The sequence below is a fragment of the Aegilops tauschii genome, chromosome 5, assembly GCF_002575655.3.
Source record: "Aegilops tauschii subsp. strangulata cultivar AL8/78 chromosome 5, Aet v6.0, whole genome shotgun sequence".
Lineage (NCBI taxonomy): Eukaryota > Viridiplantae > Streptophyta > Magnoliopsida > Poales > Poaceae > Aegilops > Aegilops tauschii.
In genome coordinates this window covers 535,596,247-535,614,352 of record NC_053039.3, presented here as the reverse complement: position 1 = coordinate 535,614,352, position 18,106 = coordinate 535,596,247, and the positions used below count along the sequence as shown (strand labels likewise).

General features: G+C 48.5%; 1 long non-coding RNA gene across 6 annotated transcripts; it reads right to left on the bottom strand.

Moving 5' to 3' along the window:
- Window positions 1–9,148: 9,148 nt before the first annotated feature.
- On the bottom strand, window positions 9,149–17,503 carry LOC109744688 (uncharacterized). Of its 6 annotated transcripts, XR_005758289.3 has the most exons (6): window positions 17,175–17,503; window positions 14,410–14,513; window positions 14,120–14,296; window positions 11,393–11,559; window positions 9,918–11,108; window positions 9,180–9,608 (listed from the first exon to the last, which is right to left on the bottom strand). It is a non-coding gene; the product is annotated as an uncharacterized lncRNA (long non-coding RNA). The 6 variants fall into 6 exon arrangements; XR_005758292.3 differs by adding an exon at window positions 9,746–9,828 and having other exon boundaries at window positions 9,149–9,608; window positions 9,918–14,296; XR_002228378.4 differs by having other exon boundaries at window positions 9,149–9,608; window positions 11,393–14,296.
- Between the last annotated feature and the right edge of the window lie 603 nt (window positions 17,504–18,106).

Sequence of the window (18,106 nt, the reverse complement as noted above, 5' to 3'; positions counted from 1 at the left end):
ATGATTGGGGCGAACTTGGACAGTAAATAGGAAGGCGAGCTCGTCGACTTCCTCCGTGAGAATCGAGACATCTTTGCATGGTCCCCAAAGGACATGCCGGGTGTCCGAAGGATTTCGCCGAGCACAAACTACATGTCCGAGCTGATGCGAAGCCGGTCAAGCAACCCCTCCGCCGACTATCAGAAGAGAAGCGAAGAATTGTGGGAGAAGAGATAGCCCGGCTCCTTGCCGCCGGCTTTATCATGGAAGTGTTCTTTCCAGAATGGCTTGCCAACCCAGTTCTGGTTCTGAAGAAGAATAACAAGTGGCGTATGTGTATAGACTACACGAGTTTGAACAAGGCCTGCCCAAAAGATCCGTTTGCTTTGCCACGGATTGACCAAGTGATAGACTCCACAGCCGGATGCGAGCTGTTAAGTTTTTTGGATGCATACTCAGGGTATCATCAGATCAAGTTGGACCCGGCTGACCGCCTGAAGACTGCCTTCATCACACCCTTTGGAGCTTTCTGCTACCTGACAATGACATTCGGCTTGAGAAATGCCGGTGCCACTTTTCAGCGTTGCATGCAGAAATGTCTCTTGAAACAACTCGGCAGAAATGCCCACGTCTATGTAGACGACATTGTGGTGAAGACAGAGAAGCGCGGTACCTTGCTGGAAGACCTGAAAGAAACATTTGCCAACTTGCGCCGATTCCAGATCAAGCTCAACCCCGAGAAGTGCGTGTTCGGAGTGCCAGCCGGCCAGCTGCTAGGCTTCCTGGTCTCCGAACGCGGCATTGAGTGCAACCCTGTCAAGATCAAGGCCATCGAGAGGATGGAGATTCCCACCAAGCTGCGAGATGTGTAGAAGTTCACTGGCTGCTTAGCCTCCCTGAACCGTTTTATCAGCCGACTAGGAGAGAAGGCTCTCCCTCTGTACCGACTCATGAAGAAGTCCACTCACTTTGAGTGGAATGATCAAGCCGACCAAGCCTTCCATGAGTTGAAGAAAATGTTGACCACTCCGCCTGTCCTGGCTGCGCCGACTGAGAAGGAGCCCATGCTCCTCTACATCGCCGCGACAAGCCGAGTCGTCAGCACTGTTGTTGTGGTCCAGCGCCCGGAGGAAGGCCGAGCCCAGCTAGTCCACAGGCCGGCCTACTATCTCAGTGAAGTACTGTCCAGCTCAAAGCAAAACTACCCGCACTACCAGAAGATGTGCTATGGGGTGTACTTCGCTGCCAAGAAATTGAAGCCCTACTTCCAAGAGCACCCCATCACGGTTGTGTGCACTGCCCCGCTCGCCGAGATCATAGGCAGCCGGGATGCATCTGGCCGGGTGGCACAATGGGCCATTGCCTTGGCGCCCTACACAATTTTCTATCAGCCCCGCACCGCCATCAAGTCGCAAGCATTGGCCGACTTCCTCGTCGACTGGGCCGAGACCCAGTACTTACCGCCGGCTCCCGACTCTACCCATTGGTGGATGCACTTTGACGGGTCCAAGATGCGCACCGGCTTGGGAGCCGGCATCGTCCTCACCTCTCCCAAAGGCGACAAGCTCAAGTACGCGCTGCAGATCCACTTCGCCGCCTCCAACAACGTGGCCGAGTACGAGGCGCTCGTACATGGGCTCCGGCTAGCCAAAGAAATCGACATACGCCGGATCCTGTGCTACGGCGACTCAGACTTGGTGGTCCAGCAATCATCTGGCGACTGGGACGCCAAGGACGCGAACATGGCGAGCTACCGTTTCCTCATCCAGCAGATGAGCGGATACTTCGAAGGGTGTGAGTTCCTTCACGTGCCAAGGGCCGACAACGACCAAGCAGATGCCCTAGCACGGATCGGCTCCACCCGACAAGCCATACCGATTGGCGTCTCCCTCCAGCGCCTCCTCAAGCCGTCCATCAAGCCGTCTCCAGAGTCGGATTCCATCTTCGTGCCGCCTACGCCAGAAATAGCCGGATCCGACTGGAGAAATCCCGCAGGCGGCACGGGGACTTCGACGAATGGCCCGGGGACTGCCGTAGTCGCACCCGGCCCGGGGACTTCAAAACCCGGCTCGGGGACTGCAACAGTCGGCCCGGGGACCGCAACGACACAAGAAGCGGTGGCCGACTCCAATGCAACACCCAACCCACCCGCCCGAGTCATGGTGGCCACATTAACAGAAGAAGTCACAGCTCCCTCATGGGCCCAGCCATCCTCAAGTTCCTAGTCAACAGAGAGCTGCCGGCTGATGAGATCTCAGCAAGATTAGTGCAACGACGGGCCGCAGCATACACAATAATCAACAGAGAGCTGGTGAAGCGCAGCGCCACTGGAGTCTTCCAGCGTTGTGTCGAACCAGAAAAAGGAGTGGCAATCCTCAAAGACATCCACCAAGGCGAATGCGGCCATCACGCAGCCTCAAGATCCCTCGTGGCCAAGGCTTTCCGCCACGGTTTCTTCTGGCCGACTGCCTTGGAGGATGCTAAAGAAATAGTCAAGAGCTGCAGAGGATGTCAAGTTTTTAGTTCCAAGCAACACCTGCCGGCTTCTGCCCTCAAGACCATTCCCCTTACTTGGCCTTTTGCCGTCTGGGGACTGGACATGGTGGGCCCTTTCAAGACAGCCCGCGGCGGCCTCACACATCTACTTGTTGCTGTGGACAAGTTCACAAAGTGGATTGAAGCAAAGCCAATCAAGAAGCTGAATGGGCCGACTGCCGTAACATTCATCACCGACATCACCACTCGCTACGGCGTGCCACATAGCATCATCACCGACAACGGCACGAACTTCGCCAAAGGCGCACTGGCACGTTTCTGCGCGACGCAGGGCATCCGACTGGACTTAGCATCCGTTGCCCACCCGCAGTCAAACGGCCAGGTCGAGCGAGCAAATGGACTCATCCTCTCCGGCATCAAGCCCCGACTGGTTGTACCACTGGAGCGATCGGCCGGCTGCTGGCTCGAAGAGCTGCCGGCTGTCCTCTGGAGTCTGCGCACTACACCCAACAAGTCAACCGGCTTCACTCCATTCTTCCTTGTGTACGGTGTCGAGGCTGTCATCCCAACAGACATCAAGTTCGACTCGCCTCGGATCACCATGTACACGGAGGAGGAAGCCAAAGAAGCAAGAGAAGACGGCGTCGACCTACTGGAAGAAGGCCGGCTGTTAGCCCTCAGCCGGTCCGCCATCTACCAGCAAGGGCTGCGCCGCTACTACAACCGCAAGGTCAAGCCAAGATCCTTCCAAGAGGGCGACCTTGTGCTCCGGCTGATCCAGCGAACAGCCGGCCAGCACAAGCTCTCGGCCCCTTGGGAAGGCCCTTTCGTCGTCAGCAAGGCACTCGGCAACGACTCCTACTACTTGATCGACGCGCAAAAACCAAGAGCACGCAAGAGAGACGACTCCGGCAAGGAGTCGGAGCGACCATGGAACGCAAACCTCCTAAGACGATTTTACAGCTGAAAAGCAGTATGTATCACGCTACCCTTTTTGTATTAAGTACAAACCAACAGGCCCCCCGAACAGTACTCGGGGACTGCCTTTTATTTATCTATAAATGACGAGTGTCATATCCTTGAATGTATTATTACATTTCGAATTCTTGTCCGGCACCGGGTTCGACTAGTCGGCCCGGGGACTGGCCGCCTTGAGCTATATTGAAAGTTCTTCTTGAAGTCAGCAAAGTAGTGCGCCGGCTCCCAAGTCCTCTCTTGTTGAAAGTCGCAGCTCAAAGAACTGACTGTCCGACTAGCAAGAGAGAAGACAGAAAGGACGCCCACACGAAAAATGGCTAAGGAACAACTAACCTATATAGCAAAGAGACGGCCCCCAAATATGCTTGCCGGTTGTCAAAGCAGCCGGCTGGCCGGCTTCCTAAAAAAACTTAGCTTTAGTCTAGCAGAGCTAAAGTACTTCCCCCTCCCCAACCGGCCAGGCACTCCCCGGCTACAGATTGCAGAGCAACTGTTTGACTGGGGAGGCGGCAACCAAGGGAGGGCGGCAAAGGAAAAAGCAGAAGGACAAAGAGCAAAAAGTACAAGGAAAGGCCAATTGCATAAGCTATATATACATAAAGCCCCCAACAGGCGGCAACAGACATAAGTTCGAATACACCCAGTGGGTGGAATTGTGCGAATTTAACCAAACATTGTTCTAAAAGAGTAACAAGACAGGAAAAGCAAAAGACGGCAGACTAGGGCGCGACATGGAGGCCGAGCTGGTTGGTGAAGGCGGCCTCGCTGGCTGAAGGAGTGGCCGACTAGCGGGCCCCGGCTTGGCCACCACCTGTGGCAGGAGGCGTGGAGGCGCGCGGCGTAGTGCTGGAGGAGCGGTCAAGCTGAGGCTGGTCGGCTGCTCCACCAGCCGGCTCGGCGTCCTCACCCTCCTCCTCCTCCTCTTCGCCCTCGTCGCTGGAGTCAATCTCCTCCGCCGAGTCCTCACCGTACGCCGGGTCCAGCCCGAACCACTCTTCCGGTTGGGCGACTCCATGGTCGTCCACCTCGGGGGCGAAGACGCTGGTGTCGGTGTAGTCGGCGATCGCCGAAGCCCGCCGAATGATGGCCGGTCGCGCCGGCTCCAGCTCCGTGTCAGCTTGCTGCCGCCAGGTAGCCAGCTGGTCCAGGCTTAGGCCGGGGTACCAAGCCTTGACGAACTCCAGCACCCGCCTGGCACCGGAGCGAGCCGCCGACGCCTTCCAAGCCTCGAAACGGCCGACTGCCACCTCCAGCCAGTCGGCGGTCCGACTGGGGGTGCGAGGGACCACTTGGCCGGGCCAGAGGGCGGCCAAGACCTGCGCCCCGGCACGCTGAAGCCGGTGAGCCGGCTGGATGCGAGCCTGGATCGCCAGGAGCTGTTCCTCCAGCGAGCGGCCGGCAGTTGGCGAGATTTCAAAGCCGGCTTGCCTCCGCTCTTGGCGACGAGCCTCGATGATCTGGTTGGCGGCGGTAGAATAGCCAGGGAAATACTCTGCGCGAAGAAGAAGAAAGGAAGAGAAGAACACCAAAATCAGAAAACAAGCCAAAGTGGCAGATGGCAAGAAAGGACGAAGAGGTAGGCGGCTTACCGTCAACCAGATCTTCGATCTGGCCATAGCCGGAGACCAGAGTCTGCCTGGCGTCTGCCCAGCCGGCCGCCTCCGTCTCGAACTCGGCCTGGAGAGCGGCTTCGCGGTCTTGCACCGTTTTCAGTGCCGCCTTGTGGCTTTCCTCCTGGTCGGCCAGCTTCTTGACCAGGCGGTCGCGCTCCTGCACCAAGGCGGCGAGCTCGGCGTCCTTGGCACGGAGGGCAGTCTGAGACTCCCCCAGCTGTGCCCTCAGACCAGCGTTGGCCGCTGCAAAGTCAGAAGAAGAAGAAGAAGAAGAACAGTAAGAAATCGTCAAGGAAGATCCGACCCGACTGCTCAGCAGTCGACCCGAATCTCGGGGACTACACCCAGTGGGTGCGCTGACGCGCCCCCACATGAGATAAAGATCAAGTCACATACCTTGGCTCTTAGTAAGGTCGGCGGTCTTCTGAGTCAGCTCCCGAGTCTGGGAGTTAAAGGCGGCCGCTCGAAGGTTGTGGTAGTCCTGCAAGATGGACAGAAGACCGAAGTGAGAACAAAAATAGCATTTTTTCTGTTATATTACGTATCATATTTTGAAAAAGTTTTCAAAAAAATTAATTTGAAAGCATTTTTTCTGTTACTAGTGGCGCACCTAGCAAATGGTGCACCACTAGTAAGTTTGAATTTTTTCATTTTTCCCCCTCTAGATCTTAAAACCCCCGTATCTTTCGTTCTGTTAGGTTTTTGGGATTTGGAAAATCTTGAACAAGGTTCCCCCCCCCCCCCCCCGTTTAATTCGGATGTAACTTTTCGAGTAGATGATTTTCCATATAAAAAACTTTTTAATGCGAGTTCGTATGCAAAAGTTATGCCCATTTTACTAAATTCCAGAGAGATTTTGCAAATAAAGTCAAAATTCATATTTGTAAATTTTCCCAACAACTAGACCACATATCACATGGAAAACTTATTTTCTTTTATTTTTTTGACATTTCCATCATTTTCTTTTATTTTTTCTAAAACTGAAAAGGCGGTCCGGGTGGGTGCAAATAAAGTTATTAATGGCGCATCACCTAACAATGCGCCATTAGTAACCCTGGTTACTAATGGTGAAAGAACATGCGGTGCCCCATGTTTGGTTCTGGTAATTGATGACAATCTCTATGGACTATGGACTAATGGTTGCCTTGAGTTATATTTGAAGGATTTGTCCATAGGCATTTCTTGAAGTCCATGTGTTGGTTTCAAGGAGTTTATGTGGTGACCAAGGTGTTATTAAGGAATTATCCAAAGATTGATCATGTGAGAGTTGAGCTTATTGCAAGCATGTCTTGAAGAAGAAGATTGTGTGATCATTCATGTTTACCTTCAAGACATCATCCAAATGAAGAGAGTTGGAAAGAGTCAAGGTTGATCAAGACTAAGTCAAGAGTGAATCAAGTTGATCAACACACAAAGCGCACAAGATGTACTGAGGGATCAAGCGATCCCATGGTATGGCAAGCATTGTCAATTACGCTTTGTGTACTAACCCATGGTCTTCGTGAGAGTTCTTTGTGGGGTTAGGTTGCGGTGTGCAAGTTCAAGTGAAGCGGGCAAGTTCAAGTAAAGCATCACGAAGAGATCAAATGCTTGAAGCCATTGTGGTGACAATGGACTTGTGAAGATGTGCGGAAGGGTGGCTCACCCATAGTGGAGTATGGGGGAGCAATCAACTAGTCTTCATCGAGCCAACGCAATCAAGAAAGGTGGTCCATCTTTAGGGAGTCAAGATCGTCATCATCTAGCTCAAGTGGGCCATGTGCAAGGTAAAGGTTTGCTCTTGATAGGTTTTCTATTTTACCGGTCTCATGATGGTAGTTGGGAGACCGGGTTATAGGATCGATTGTCGTACTATCAAGGGGGGCTCTCGATGAGTAGCTTGATCGTATCGTTCATAGAGAGCTCAAACCATTGCATCCTTGCATCATCTTTATTGGTTCTTGTTTGGTTCTTCTCTTTGTGAGTTTTGGAGCTTATGGTCATCTCGATGACAGGCTCGAGTTCATCGAAAACGGAGTTCACTCACATCTTCTATGATGTTTTCGATGTTGGAGGTTATGCCGGTTCTTCTCGGTTGGAGGTTTCACTCCTCTATTTGTTGGCATACCTCCTCTGCCCCTTCTTACTATAACCAGCCGCTGTTTTGATACTACTCGTCTTCCTCTATCCAACAAGCTTGAGTTTGCTAAATTCGGAGCTCATATGAAGAAGTTTTGGCAGTTCTGTTTTTCTCCCTGCGGTAGAACCGCGGTGGCAGCGGTAGTACCGCTTGTAGCGTCAAGCGGTAGTACCGCGGTGGCAGCGGTAGTAACTGCTTGTAGCGTCAAGCGGTAGTACCGCTCCAGTACCGCTTTACTACCGCCTCGATTTTGGGTCTGCTCTTTTCGTGTCGGGTTCAGCGGTAGTCGCGCGGCAGTAAGGCACGGTAGTTCCGCCTATAAGCGGTAGTACCGCTCCGGTCGAGCGGTAGTTCCGCCTATAAGCGGTAGTACTGCTCCGGTCGAGCGGTAGTACCGCTGGGGTGAGCGGTAGTACTGCTTATAAGCGGTACTACCGCCCCAAGGTTCATGTTTTGTTGATCCGTTTCCCTGCTTCTTCCGCCCAAGCGGTAGTACCGCTCGTGGAGCGGTAGTACCGCTCGTGTGCGGGCTGAGCACATAACGGTTGGATTTTCCCCCTCCTATAAAAGGGGGTCTTCTTCCCCAATGAAACTTATCCTTTAAGCTCATGTTCTTCCCCCATTGTTGACCTTCTTCGAGCTTACTAACTCTCAATCCCTCCACGGATTCTTGCTAGTTTTTGAAGGAAAAGAGAGAGGAGATCTAGATCCACATTTCCACCAATCACTTTCTCCTCTGTGTGAGGGGAACCCCTTGGATCTAGATCTTGGAGTTCTTGGTGTTCTCCTTCTTGTTCTTCCTCTCATTTTCCTCCCTAGCACTAGTTGCTTCGGTGGGATTTGAGAGAGAAGGACTTGGGCACTCCGTGTGCCCTTGCCATTTCATTTGGTGCATCGATTTGAGTTCTCCACGGTGATACGTGGAAGTTACAAGTTGAGAAGCTTATTACTCTTGGGTGCTTGGTACCCTTGAGCTTGTTCCTCTTGGATGCTTGGGCGCCCTAGACGGTTGGTGGTGTTCGGAGCTCAATCATTGTGGTGTAAAGCTCCGGGCAAGCGTCGGGGTCTCCAATTAGGTTGTGGAGATCGCCCAAGCAATTTGACGGGTTCCGGTGACCGCCCCCAAGGGTTGCCAAAATGTACGGGTTCGGTGACCGCCCCCAAGGGTTGCCATTTGTACGGGTTCGGTGACCGCCCTCAAGGGTCCCTTAGTGGAATCACGGCATCTTGCATTGTGCGAGGGCGTGAGAAGATTACGGTGGCCCTAGTGGCTTCGTGGAGAGCATTGTGCCTTCACACCGCTCCAAACGGAGATTAGCATCCGCAAGGGTGTGAACTTCGGGATACATCGTCGTCTCCGCGTGCCTCGGTTATCTCTTACCCGAACCCTTTACTTATGCACTTTACTTTGTGATAGCCATATTGTTTATTGTCATATATCTTGCTATCACCTAAATAGTTTTTCTTGCTTAGCATAAGTTGTTGGTGCACATAGGTGATCCTAGTTGTTGTAGGTTTTATGCTTGACAAATTAACCGCTAGGTTTATTCCGCATTTGTTCAAGCCTCAACCGTAATTATTTTAAAGCGCCTATTCACCCCCTCCCCCTCTAGGCGACATTCACGATCTTTTAAATGGCGCACCTGTTATGTGATGCGCCATTACTAGTTTTTGCAAAAAAGTAAAAAAAATGTTAATAGTGGCGCACCATGGTTGTGGTGCGCCATTACTAGTTTGAACTAGTAATGGCGCACTATACACTAATGCGCCATTACTAGTTTTGAAAAAAAAATTAAAAAAATTGTTAGTAGTGACGCACAGAGTGTGTGGTGCGCCATTACTAGTTTTGGAAAAAAAATGTTAGTAATGGCGCACCATGGATGTGGTGCGCCATTAGTGATATGGACATTAATGGCGTACCTACACATGGTGCGCCACTGCTATACCATATTAGCTATAGCCCTTTTCCTAGTAGCGAAGAATTCAACATACAATTAAGACTGCACATACAGACTATACATGCCCTCCATATGGCTCAATTCAGATTATACGTGCCTTACCTACATCTCAATACTCAACATAATGTTGGTCGTTCTGTAAAAAAACATAATGTTGGTCGTTCTGTAAAAAAACATAATGTTGGTCGCTCAGATTGTCCTCCTCGCCTTATACAATTTTTCTGTTCATGCATGCTACACTATTGCCTGCTCAAAAAACTGTTACCGATTAGTGCAAATGGATAATATAGAGACAGAAAAATGACCGGTACAACTCCCAGCCACATCTCTCCCGAATTCATCTCCATCGCTGACCAAATAGCAAAATGACCTACTCCCTAGCCTCTCAACCACGCCAGTTGTAAAGAGAACAGTCGCCAGTCGTCGCCTCAGCTTCCCCTATCCACCACACAACATGCTGTGCACCTAGAAATACCACATGTTTTAGAGAACAAAATGCACAAGATTGAGAGAACTACCAAATGATTCAGAGAAGAACCATGGCGTTCCTCACGCACCATCAGCACACAACAAGCATGATTCAAAAATGAAGAAATAACCACCTTTGGGGAAACAGTACCATGACCAAACGCACTAAGTAATACTCCCTCCGTTCCGAATTACTTGTCTTGAATTTGTCTAGATACTGATGTATTTAGACTCATTTTAATGCTAGATACATCCGTATTTAAACAAATCTAAGACAAGTAATTCGGAACGGAGGGAGTATCTTACATCGTCGAACCTGTAATTTCTCCAGGTCCACTTTCGGAGCAAGAATCAAGGGCATGGCTCCTGCAGTTCCAACCCAATGAGACAGAATTAAACACCGAGACGGAAATAATTGACAGGTTAAAAGAGAGGATAAAGCCAGTTAAGAGGTCCTGAATAGGGTCTGTCTATGTTGCATCTAGATGTGAGACTAAGCTGACATCATCCTCTAATCAAACAACCAGCCTGGTTGCACCCGATCACCCTCACACACATAGACGCTTGTTTGTATTGTTTGTTTGTGTCTGGCCAGTCCACCCCACCCAGCCGAACTACCCCCTGCCCCTGGACCTTGTTTGTTGGGCTTTATTTGTCTATTTGTTTGTTTGACAAAAAAAAAGAGCAACATGTGCGCACAGACCTGGGCCTTGTTGGCAGAAAAAAAAAAACAGTTGCAAAAGAAGCTTAGGTGGCTGACGAAAAGTTGCGAAAACCCAAGTACAAAATTTGGCCTCTCCTTGTAGATCCTTTCTGGCAAGATCGTGTACAACCTTCTAGATAATTTCTGATGGTAGATCTTTATTTTTTGCTCATGATTATCCTTTCTTTTTCCATCAAACATTTGGTCCTGGTCTCTGGAAAAAACACACAACAGTTAAACAGTTTTTTGTCGTCAAAAAAATCAGAGCAAAGTCTTTCTAAGCAGACCATATCTACATGAACACACAGACAACATTGTGTTGTTGCGCCTAAATAAAGTGCATGTCAGTGTGATCTAGGCTCAGAAAACTGATCTAGCCTTAGAAACTGGTCAGAGAAAAACTGCATATCACTATCTTTTACATGCCAGATAGCTTGTTTGTTTCAGATGGGTTGAGCTTCATACATGTGCTAACTGAAAGATCAGAACAAAAACACCTCCTTGTTCCAGTTTGCGTGCAACAACTTTCAGATGGCATTTGTTCCCATTTATTCAGCAAAAAACATTGCCTTTCCAAAAAAAACTGTAACTACATTTCTATATACAACCTGATCAAGAAAATATATTTGGCCTCACTAGGGAAAAGAAAGAGGAAAAGATGCATCATTACCTTGTTAGAGAACAAAATAAAAAGTGCTGACTCTGAATTTAGAATTTTTCATCTAAGAAAGAAGAACTTAGAATTTGACTGCATCTCAGTGTATTATGCATGTTCACAAAAGAAGTGTTGGCACCTGATAAGAAAGAAAACAACATATGACAAATGTTACCATGTTGCCCCTAAGAAAAAGACTTAGGGGTGTGCTCCTCCATTCCATAAAATCTTTAGGCGAAGAAAAGCATAATGTTAAATTTTGTAAAAACTGATGACCGCGGGAAATGAAGATAGCTATGCAGGGGACTACGTTGGCACTCAGGTATGATTTGGGAAAAAAGAAAAATAAATAAATATTGATTCATAAATACACATGGGACCATAAAAACAAAAATGACAGGAAAAAACATGAGATGAACTTACTGCTTTGTTTTGATTGTAGCCTGTGCATCCCAGTACCCAGCAGTGGTGTTTGACCTGAGGCTTTTTCAAATGCAAAACAATGGACAACAATTTCTGCAGTTGATTCCACCTTACTCATTCGCCTCTCAGGGTCATGAGTTTGCAACACCATCAAATCCTCTTACTGACTAACAAATAAATTTCAGTTGGTGGTTAACATGCTATCCCTTTTGTCCAGTAGAAACAAAGATTTAAGTCGGTTATTCTTTTGGACCAAATAAAATGAGTAAAGTGCTTGGGAAAAAATTATAAATTGTATCCTCTCTGTATCAAGTAGATATGAACCCCATCTATCTCAACATTTTGCCCCCAAGTCGAGGGTCGACTTGCAAGTGACGTGAAAAAAAAAACTACGAGCCGAGTTGCGAGTCGATGATGGACTTGCAACTGGCGTTACTACAACTACAAAAAAAACAATCGCGAGGCGAAGGTCAACTTGCAAGTGGCACGAAACAAAAAAGTATAGGGCCGAGTTGCGAGTCGATGGTGTACTTGCAACTGGGGCGATTACAACTACACAATAACCCCAATAACGCATCGAGGGTTGACTTGCAAGTGGCACGAAACAAAAAGTATAAGCCTTGCGAGTTGATGGTCGACTTGCAACTAGGGCGACTTTGACTACTAAAAACCAGTTACGAGTTGGGGGTCGACTTGCAAGTAGCATGAAACAAAGAACTATGGGTCCGAGTTGCGAGTCGATGGTGGACTTGCGACTGGGCGATTACAACTACATGAAAACCCCAGTTGCAAGTCGAGGGTTGACTTGCAAGTGGCGTGAAACAAAAACTACGAGTCGAGTTGCGAGTCGTTGGTGGACTTGCAACTGGCGTGACTACAACTACACAAAAAACCGAGTTTGCAAGTCAAAGGGTGACTTGCAAGTGGCATGTAACTACGGGTCCGAGTCGATGGTAGACATGCAACTGGGGTGATTATAAACTACATTAAACCTCAGTTGTAAGTCGAGGGTCGACTTGCAAGTGACGTGAAACAAAAACTACAAGCCGAGTTGCGAGTTGATGGTGGACTTGCAACAGGGCATGACTACAACTACAAAAAATACCCCAATTGCAAGTCGAGGGTCAACTTGCAAGTGGCATGAAACAAAAAAGTACAAGCCGAGTTGGGAGTCGATGGTGCACTTGCAACTAGGGTGACTACGACTACAAAAAAACCTAGTTGAGAGTCGAGGGTCGACTTGCAAGTGACATGAAACAAAGAACTACGGGTCCGAGTTGCGAGTAGATGGTAGACTTGCAACTAGGGCGATTAAAACTATATAAAAAACCCAGTTGCAAGTCGAGGGTTGACTTGCAAGTGGCGTGAAACAAAAACTACGAGCTGAGTTGTGAGTCATTGATAGACTTGCAATTGGCATGACTACAACTATACAAAAAACCCAGTTTGCAAGTCAAATGGCGACTTGCAATTGGGCCTGAAACAAGAATTACGGGTCCGAGTTGCGAGTCGATGGTGGACTTGCAACTAGGACAATTACAACTACATAGAAACCCCAGTTGCAAGTCGATCCATCAACTTGCAAGTGACGTGAAACAAAAAACTACGAGCAGAGTTGCAAGTCGATGGTCAACTTGCAACTGGCGTAACTACAACTACGCAAAAAAAAACAGTTGTGAGTCGAGGGTCAACTTGCAAATGGCAAGAAACAAAAAGTACAGGCCGAGTTGCGAGTTGATAGTGGACATGCAACTGCGGTGACTACAACTACACAAATAAACCCTGGTTGCGAGTCGAAGGTCAACTTGCAAGTGACATGAAACAAAAAAGTACAGGCCGAGTTGCGAGTCGATGGTGGACTTGCAACTGGGGCGATTACAACTACATGGAAACCCCAGTTGCAAGTCAAGGGTCGACTTGCAAGTGATGTAAAACAAAATACTACGAGCCGAGTTGCGAGTGAATGGTGGACTTGCAACTGGCGTGACTACAACTACAGAAATAACCCAAGTTGTGAGTTAGTGGGCATCTTGCAAGTGGCATGAAACGAGAACTACGGTCCGAGTTGCGAGTCGATGGTGGACTTGCAACTGGGGCGATTACAACTACATTAAACCCCAGTTGTAAGTCGAGGGTCGACTTGCAAGTGACGTGAAAAAAAAAACCACGAGCCGAGTTGCGAGTCGATGGTGGACATGTAACTAGTGTGACTACAACTACACAAAATATTCCAATTGCGAGTCGAAGGTCAACTTGCAAGTGGAATGAAACAAAAAAAGTACAGGCCGAGTTGAGACTCGATGATGCACTTGGAACTAGGGCGATTACAACTACACAAAACCTCAATTGCGCATCGAGGGTCGACTTGCAAGTGGCATGAAACAAAAAAGTACAAGCCTAGTTGCGAGTTGATGGCCGACTTGCAACTGGGGTGACTACGGCTACAAAAAAAACTAGTTGCGAGTCGAGGATCGACTTGCATGTGGCATGAAACAAAGAACCACAGGTCCGAGTTGCGAGTTGATGGTGCACTTGCAACTGGGTCGATTACAACTACATGAAACCCAGTTGCAAGTTGAGGGTCGACTTGCAAGTGATGTGGAAAAAACTACACAAAAAACCTTGCGAGTCGAGGGTCAACTTGCAAAAATAACTACAAAAAAGATCCTAGTGTGTGTCAATGATAGACTTGCAACTAGAGTAAAAACAACTAGAAAGAAAACCCACAATTGCATGTCAATGATGGACGTGCAAACTGGGAGCGCCGTTGTGTAGGAAGCCCACAGCTGTGTGTTGATGGTGGACTTGCAGCTAAGACAACGCCTTGTAGCGAAAAAAAAACCAGTTGTGTGTCAATGATAGACTTGCAACGACGGCATATCAACTGGCTGTGCACGGGATGTTCTGTTAACAACAACAAAAAAGAAAAAGAAAAATTAAAAAAATTCAAAACAATTAGCAAATATAAAAAAGATGAAAATAAACATTTGCGACAAAAGAAACAAAAGGAAAATTACCACTGTTGGTGAGGGTGGCTTTGGAGCCCTCACGAATGACAACTCCAAAAAATCTCTGCTCGTTGTCACTCTCGAAATGCGAATGGCAGTTTGGGCACACCATCCTGCATGGATAAAAAGATTCTTTTCAGAAACCGAGCCATTTGTACTGGAAAAATAACAAATAATGTGAAAACCTACAAAAAACAAATGAATGTTCATAAAACCCAAAACAATTAGTAGCCCAACGAAAAGCTCAGTTTGGCAGCAGACTAATTTACCTTCTGCCTAGAATCAGAAGTAAGGTGGAGACATTCTGAACCTATTGCTGAAGTTGGAAGTCTTTTAAAAAAGGATGGATGCACATGGTAAGAAAAAGGAGAGGAAGAAAAAGGTGCCGCTCAAAAGCATAAGCATGGGCTCAGGCCTACGAGCACAAGTTCAACACACAAACTCAGCCACCTAAAAGGAAACACGATGAAAAGATCCATTCAATGCCTCCAGCCACCTTAAAAACTACCGGCCTCATTTAAAGGCAAAAACTGTTTCTCGCATGATAGGCGAATTTCCTGGAGGAGAACAAACATGTATACAGTATAGTATATCCAAGTTTACCCGACGATTCAGCTAGCTAACATGGACAGCTTATTTGGGTGAACTAAAAGACAAACTATGCAGCCACCACACTGAATCTTGACTACTTGAAATCCACCCGGCTCCCCGCATTTGGGTGAACTGAAAAAAGAAAACACCTATATAGATGAAATACACAGACAAAAAAGTATAAGTTGATGCATTCGTGAGGTGCTTCTTTATTTAAGTTCATCTCTTTTCTTTCAAACAAAAAAAATCTAGAGTGAAATGGTTTTAGCCTGTCACATTGATCCAAATACTCACTATGACAAAATAAAAACACATGTATAAGTTGTTATACTGGACAAAAACTTAACAGAAGTACTGACATGGAAAATGGAAGAACATGGATCTAGACTGAAAAACAAAAATCAACCATGATTGATACAAGATTATGCTGAAATTATAGCAGGAGATACTGAATCTCTGCACACTACATAAGATTATACTGAATTTCTAGCACGAGATACTGAATCTCTGCACACTACACAAGATTATACTGAATTTCTAGCACGAGATACTGAATCTCTGCACACTACACAAAGATATACTGAATTTCTAGCACGAGATACAAAAAACTGCCTGTTGTTTTCAATCTAAATCGCCCAAAACAACCTGCTGAATCTTTATCTACTTGAAATCCACATCCACATTTGGATAATTTGAGGAACAAACCCTGGATAGATCAAATACACAAACAAAAAAGGGGACGTGCTAAACTGTAACGAACCCTACCCACATTTGGCTAGAATTGAGGGGCAAACCTAGATCGATGAACAGACAAACAAATAACAGAGGATGGTGCGTAACCGGACAGAGCAAAAAAACAAGGAAAACGAGGGTAATTCGCTCCAATGGCGTCTCTCTCCCATCTCGCTCTCCAGAAAAAACCGCCGCCTGGAAGCTCCTGTTGAGGAGGAATGGGGAACAGGGGAAACTACTGCGATGGGAAAAAAGGATGGTCGCCCCCTCCTCTTCAAAACTGCTCTGAGATAGACAAACACGGCCCGTCAGCCCAACAAACACCACAAACCCGCCCCCGGCCCGCTGCTAGCATCGACTACGGGCCGCACAACAGACCACAAAACACGAGCGAACCCGACAGAATGTACTAGCAGAGACAAAAACAACGATTTGCGCGAATCCTAAAGACAGAATAAATCAAATGGCTCTGGACTTAGATGTGAGATAGTTATTTCACATCTAGATGTGAAAAATAGCAAATCTGTAGAAATTTATCTTCAAGTCTACACTAAGGGCCTGTTCTGAAACCATCTAGCTTCTCCAAAACTTCCCATATCCAGCTTCTTACCACGCTTCTTGCTTCAGGTGGCGAACGTGAAACGTTCTGGAGCGTCGCCAGCTTCTCCCAGCCCCTGGTTGAGCTGGCAGCCCAGCTGGGGCGCTCAAGGCCTGCTGGTTGCCATCTTGGGCTGGCTAGAAGGAGCCCATCTCTGGGGCGAATTGCACACAGGCCAAAAAGAAAAGAAAACGAGCTGGGCCATAGTGCTTGGGTGAATGGCTGGGCACATTTTTTTTTCACAGGATATAATTTCTGCGATTTGTGGCTGTACAGAGTACTTTTGTGTTGTAAAGCTGGGTTGAAAATATAGCCCAAATGTGTTTATGAAAGGATCACAAATATTCCTAGTTAAGACAAGTTATATAGTAAAAACAAATAACTATTTTTGAAAGGAACAATATAACAGTTCATTTGCACACATATACCACTAGACTGTTAAAAATAAACTGCACACATATAGCAGTACGTTTTCTGCATTAGCTCTGTCCATCCATTCTCCTGCCCCGCTACAGCCGGTGGACCTCTACATGCTGGACTACAAGAGCAGTGACGGCCTCGACATGAAGGAGCTCACTGACGCTGCAACACCGAAACGGCCACAACCTGCATACACATTCTGATCGCTTGACATGTAGTTTTTTCGTCAGTTGACACTACCTTCCTTCAGATGCATTCTGCACAAATAACATCCATCCTCACATGTACTAGATCATATAGCTAATATATTAGCAGTCCACGTACTACACTGCACCAAAGAAATTCAGTTTCCATAACCAGTACACACCAATGTCCCTTAACAGTAGCAACACCAATGTCTGCCATGGGCAGATCATCTCCAACGGTAGCTCACCTTGGGGATTGGCAAGGGGGCTCGGTCGTCGGGTCGCTGCTCCTGGCTCCCGCGGTTGTCTCGGGGTCAATGGCGTCCGGGGGAGCTCGTCCTTGCCATGGGGTCGCTGCTCCACGCTGGCGACGGGAGTAGCTGCGCTGTCGAAGGGATACGGCGGGAACGAGGCTGGGATGGCCGGATCTGTACGCGGAGGACAGGACCCGCCGGCGACGGGGGGAAGCGGGCGTGGCGACGCTACTGGCGGCGGCGGCGGCGTGAGGGTTCGAGAAGGAGCGGACTGTGCGAGAACGAAGGGCCTGTACGTCTCGGCTCAGGTCGAATCGTTTACCTTGGCGGTGGCAACCACTCGTAAATACGTGGAACTCCAGATCTCTAATTATTACTATTAAACAAGCAAACATATTCATCCCTAAGTGCACCCAAAAACATGTACACAGCACAACCTAGACAAAATACCACCTCACGATCCGGTCCACCTAATTAGATCTCACCGTTCATGTAAATATTAATCCTCGCTGTGTGCGTTTACCGATTTACATGAGGCGGACGAAAATCTGCCATCCGCCGCGCATCTATCTGGTCAACGAAAAAAAAATCAGCACCCCCGGCCACGATTTGCGGAAACAACCTGTGCTCAGGCGTCTCCCGCCCGACCCCCGGCCGCCGGCCGCGGTCCCTCGCTCGAACGCCCGCCCCGCCACCAGCCGCCGCTGCTCCTCGCGCCCTTCCTCGGTGGCGCCGCCTCCGGCTCCTTGCCGACCGTCACGCCCCAGCGCGGCCTCCCTCCGCGGCACATCAGCCCCGTGCCGCCCATTGCATCCCAGGGCGGTGTTCCCCCGCCCCCGTGCCACCTGCAGCGCCCTCCCTCAGCGGCGCCCCCGGCCAACACACCCTCCCTCGGCGGCGTCCAGCCCGAGATCCACCGCCGAGCT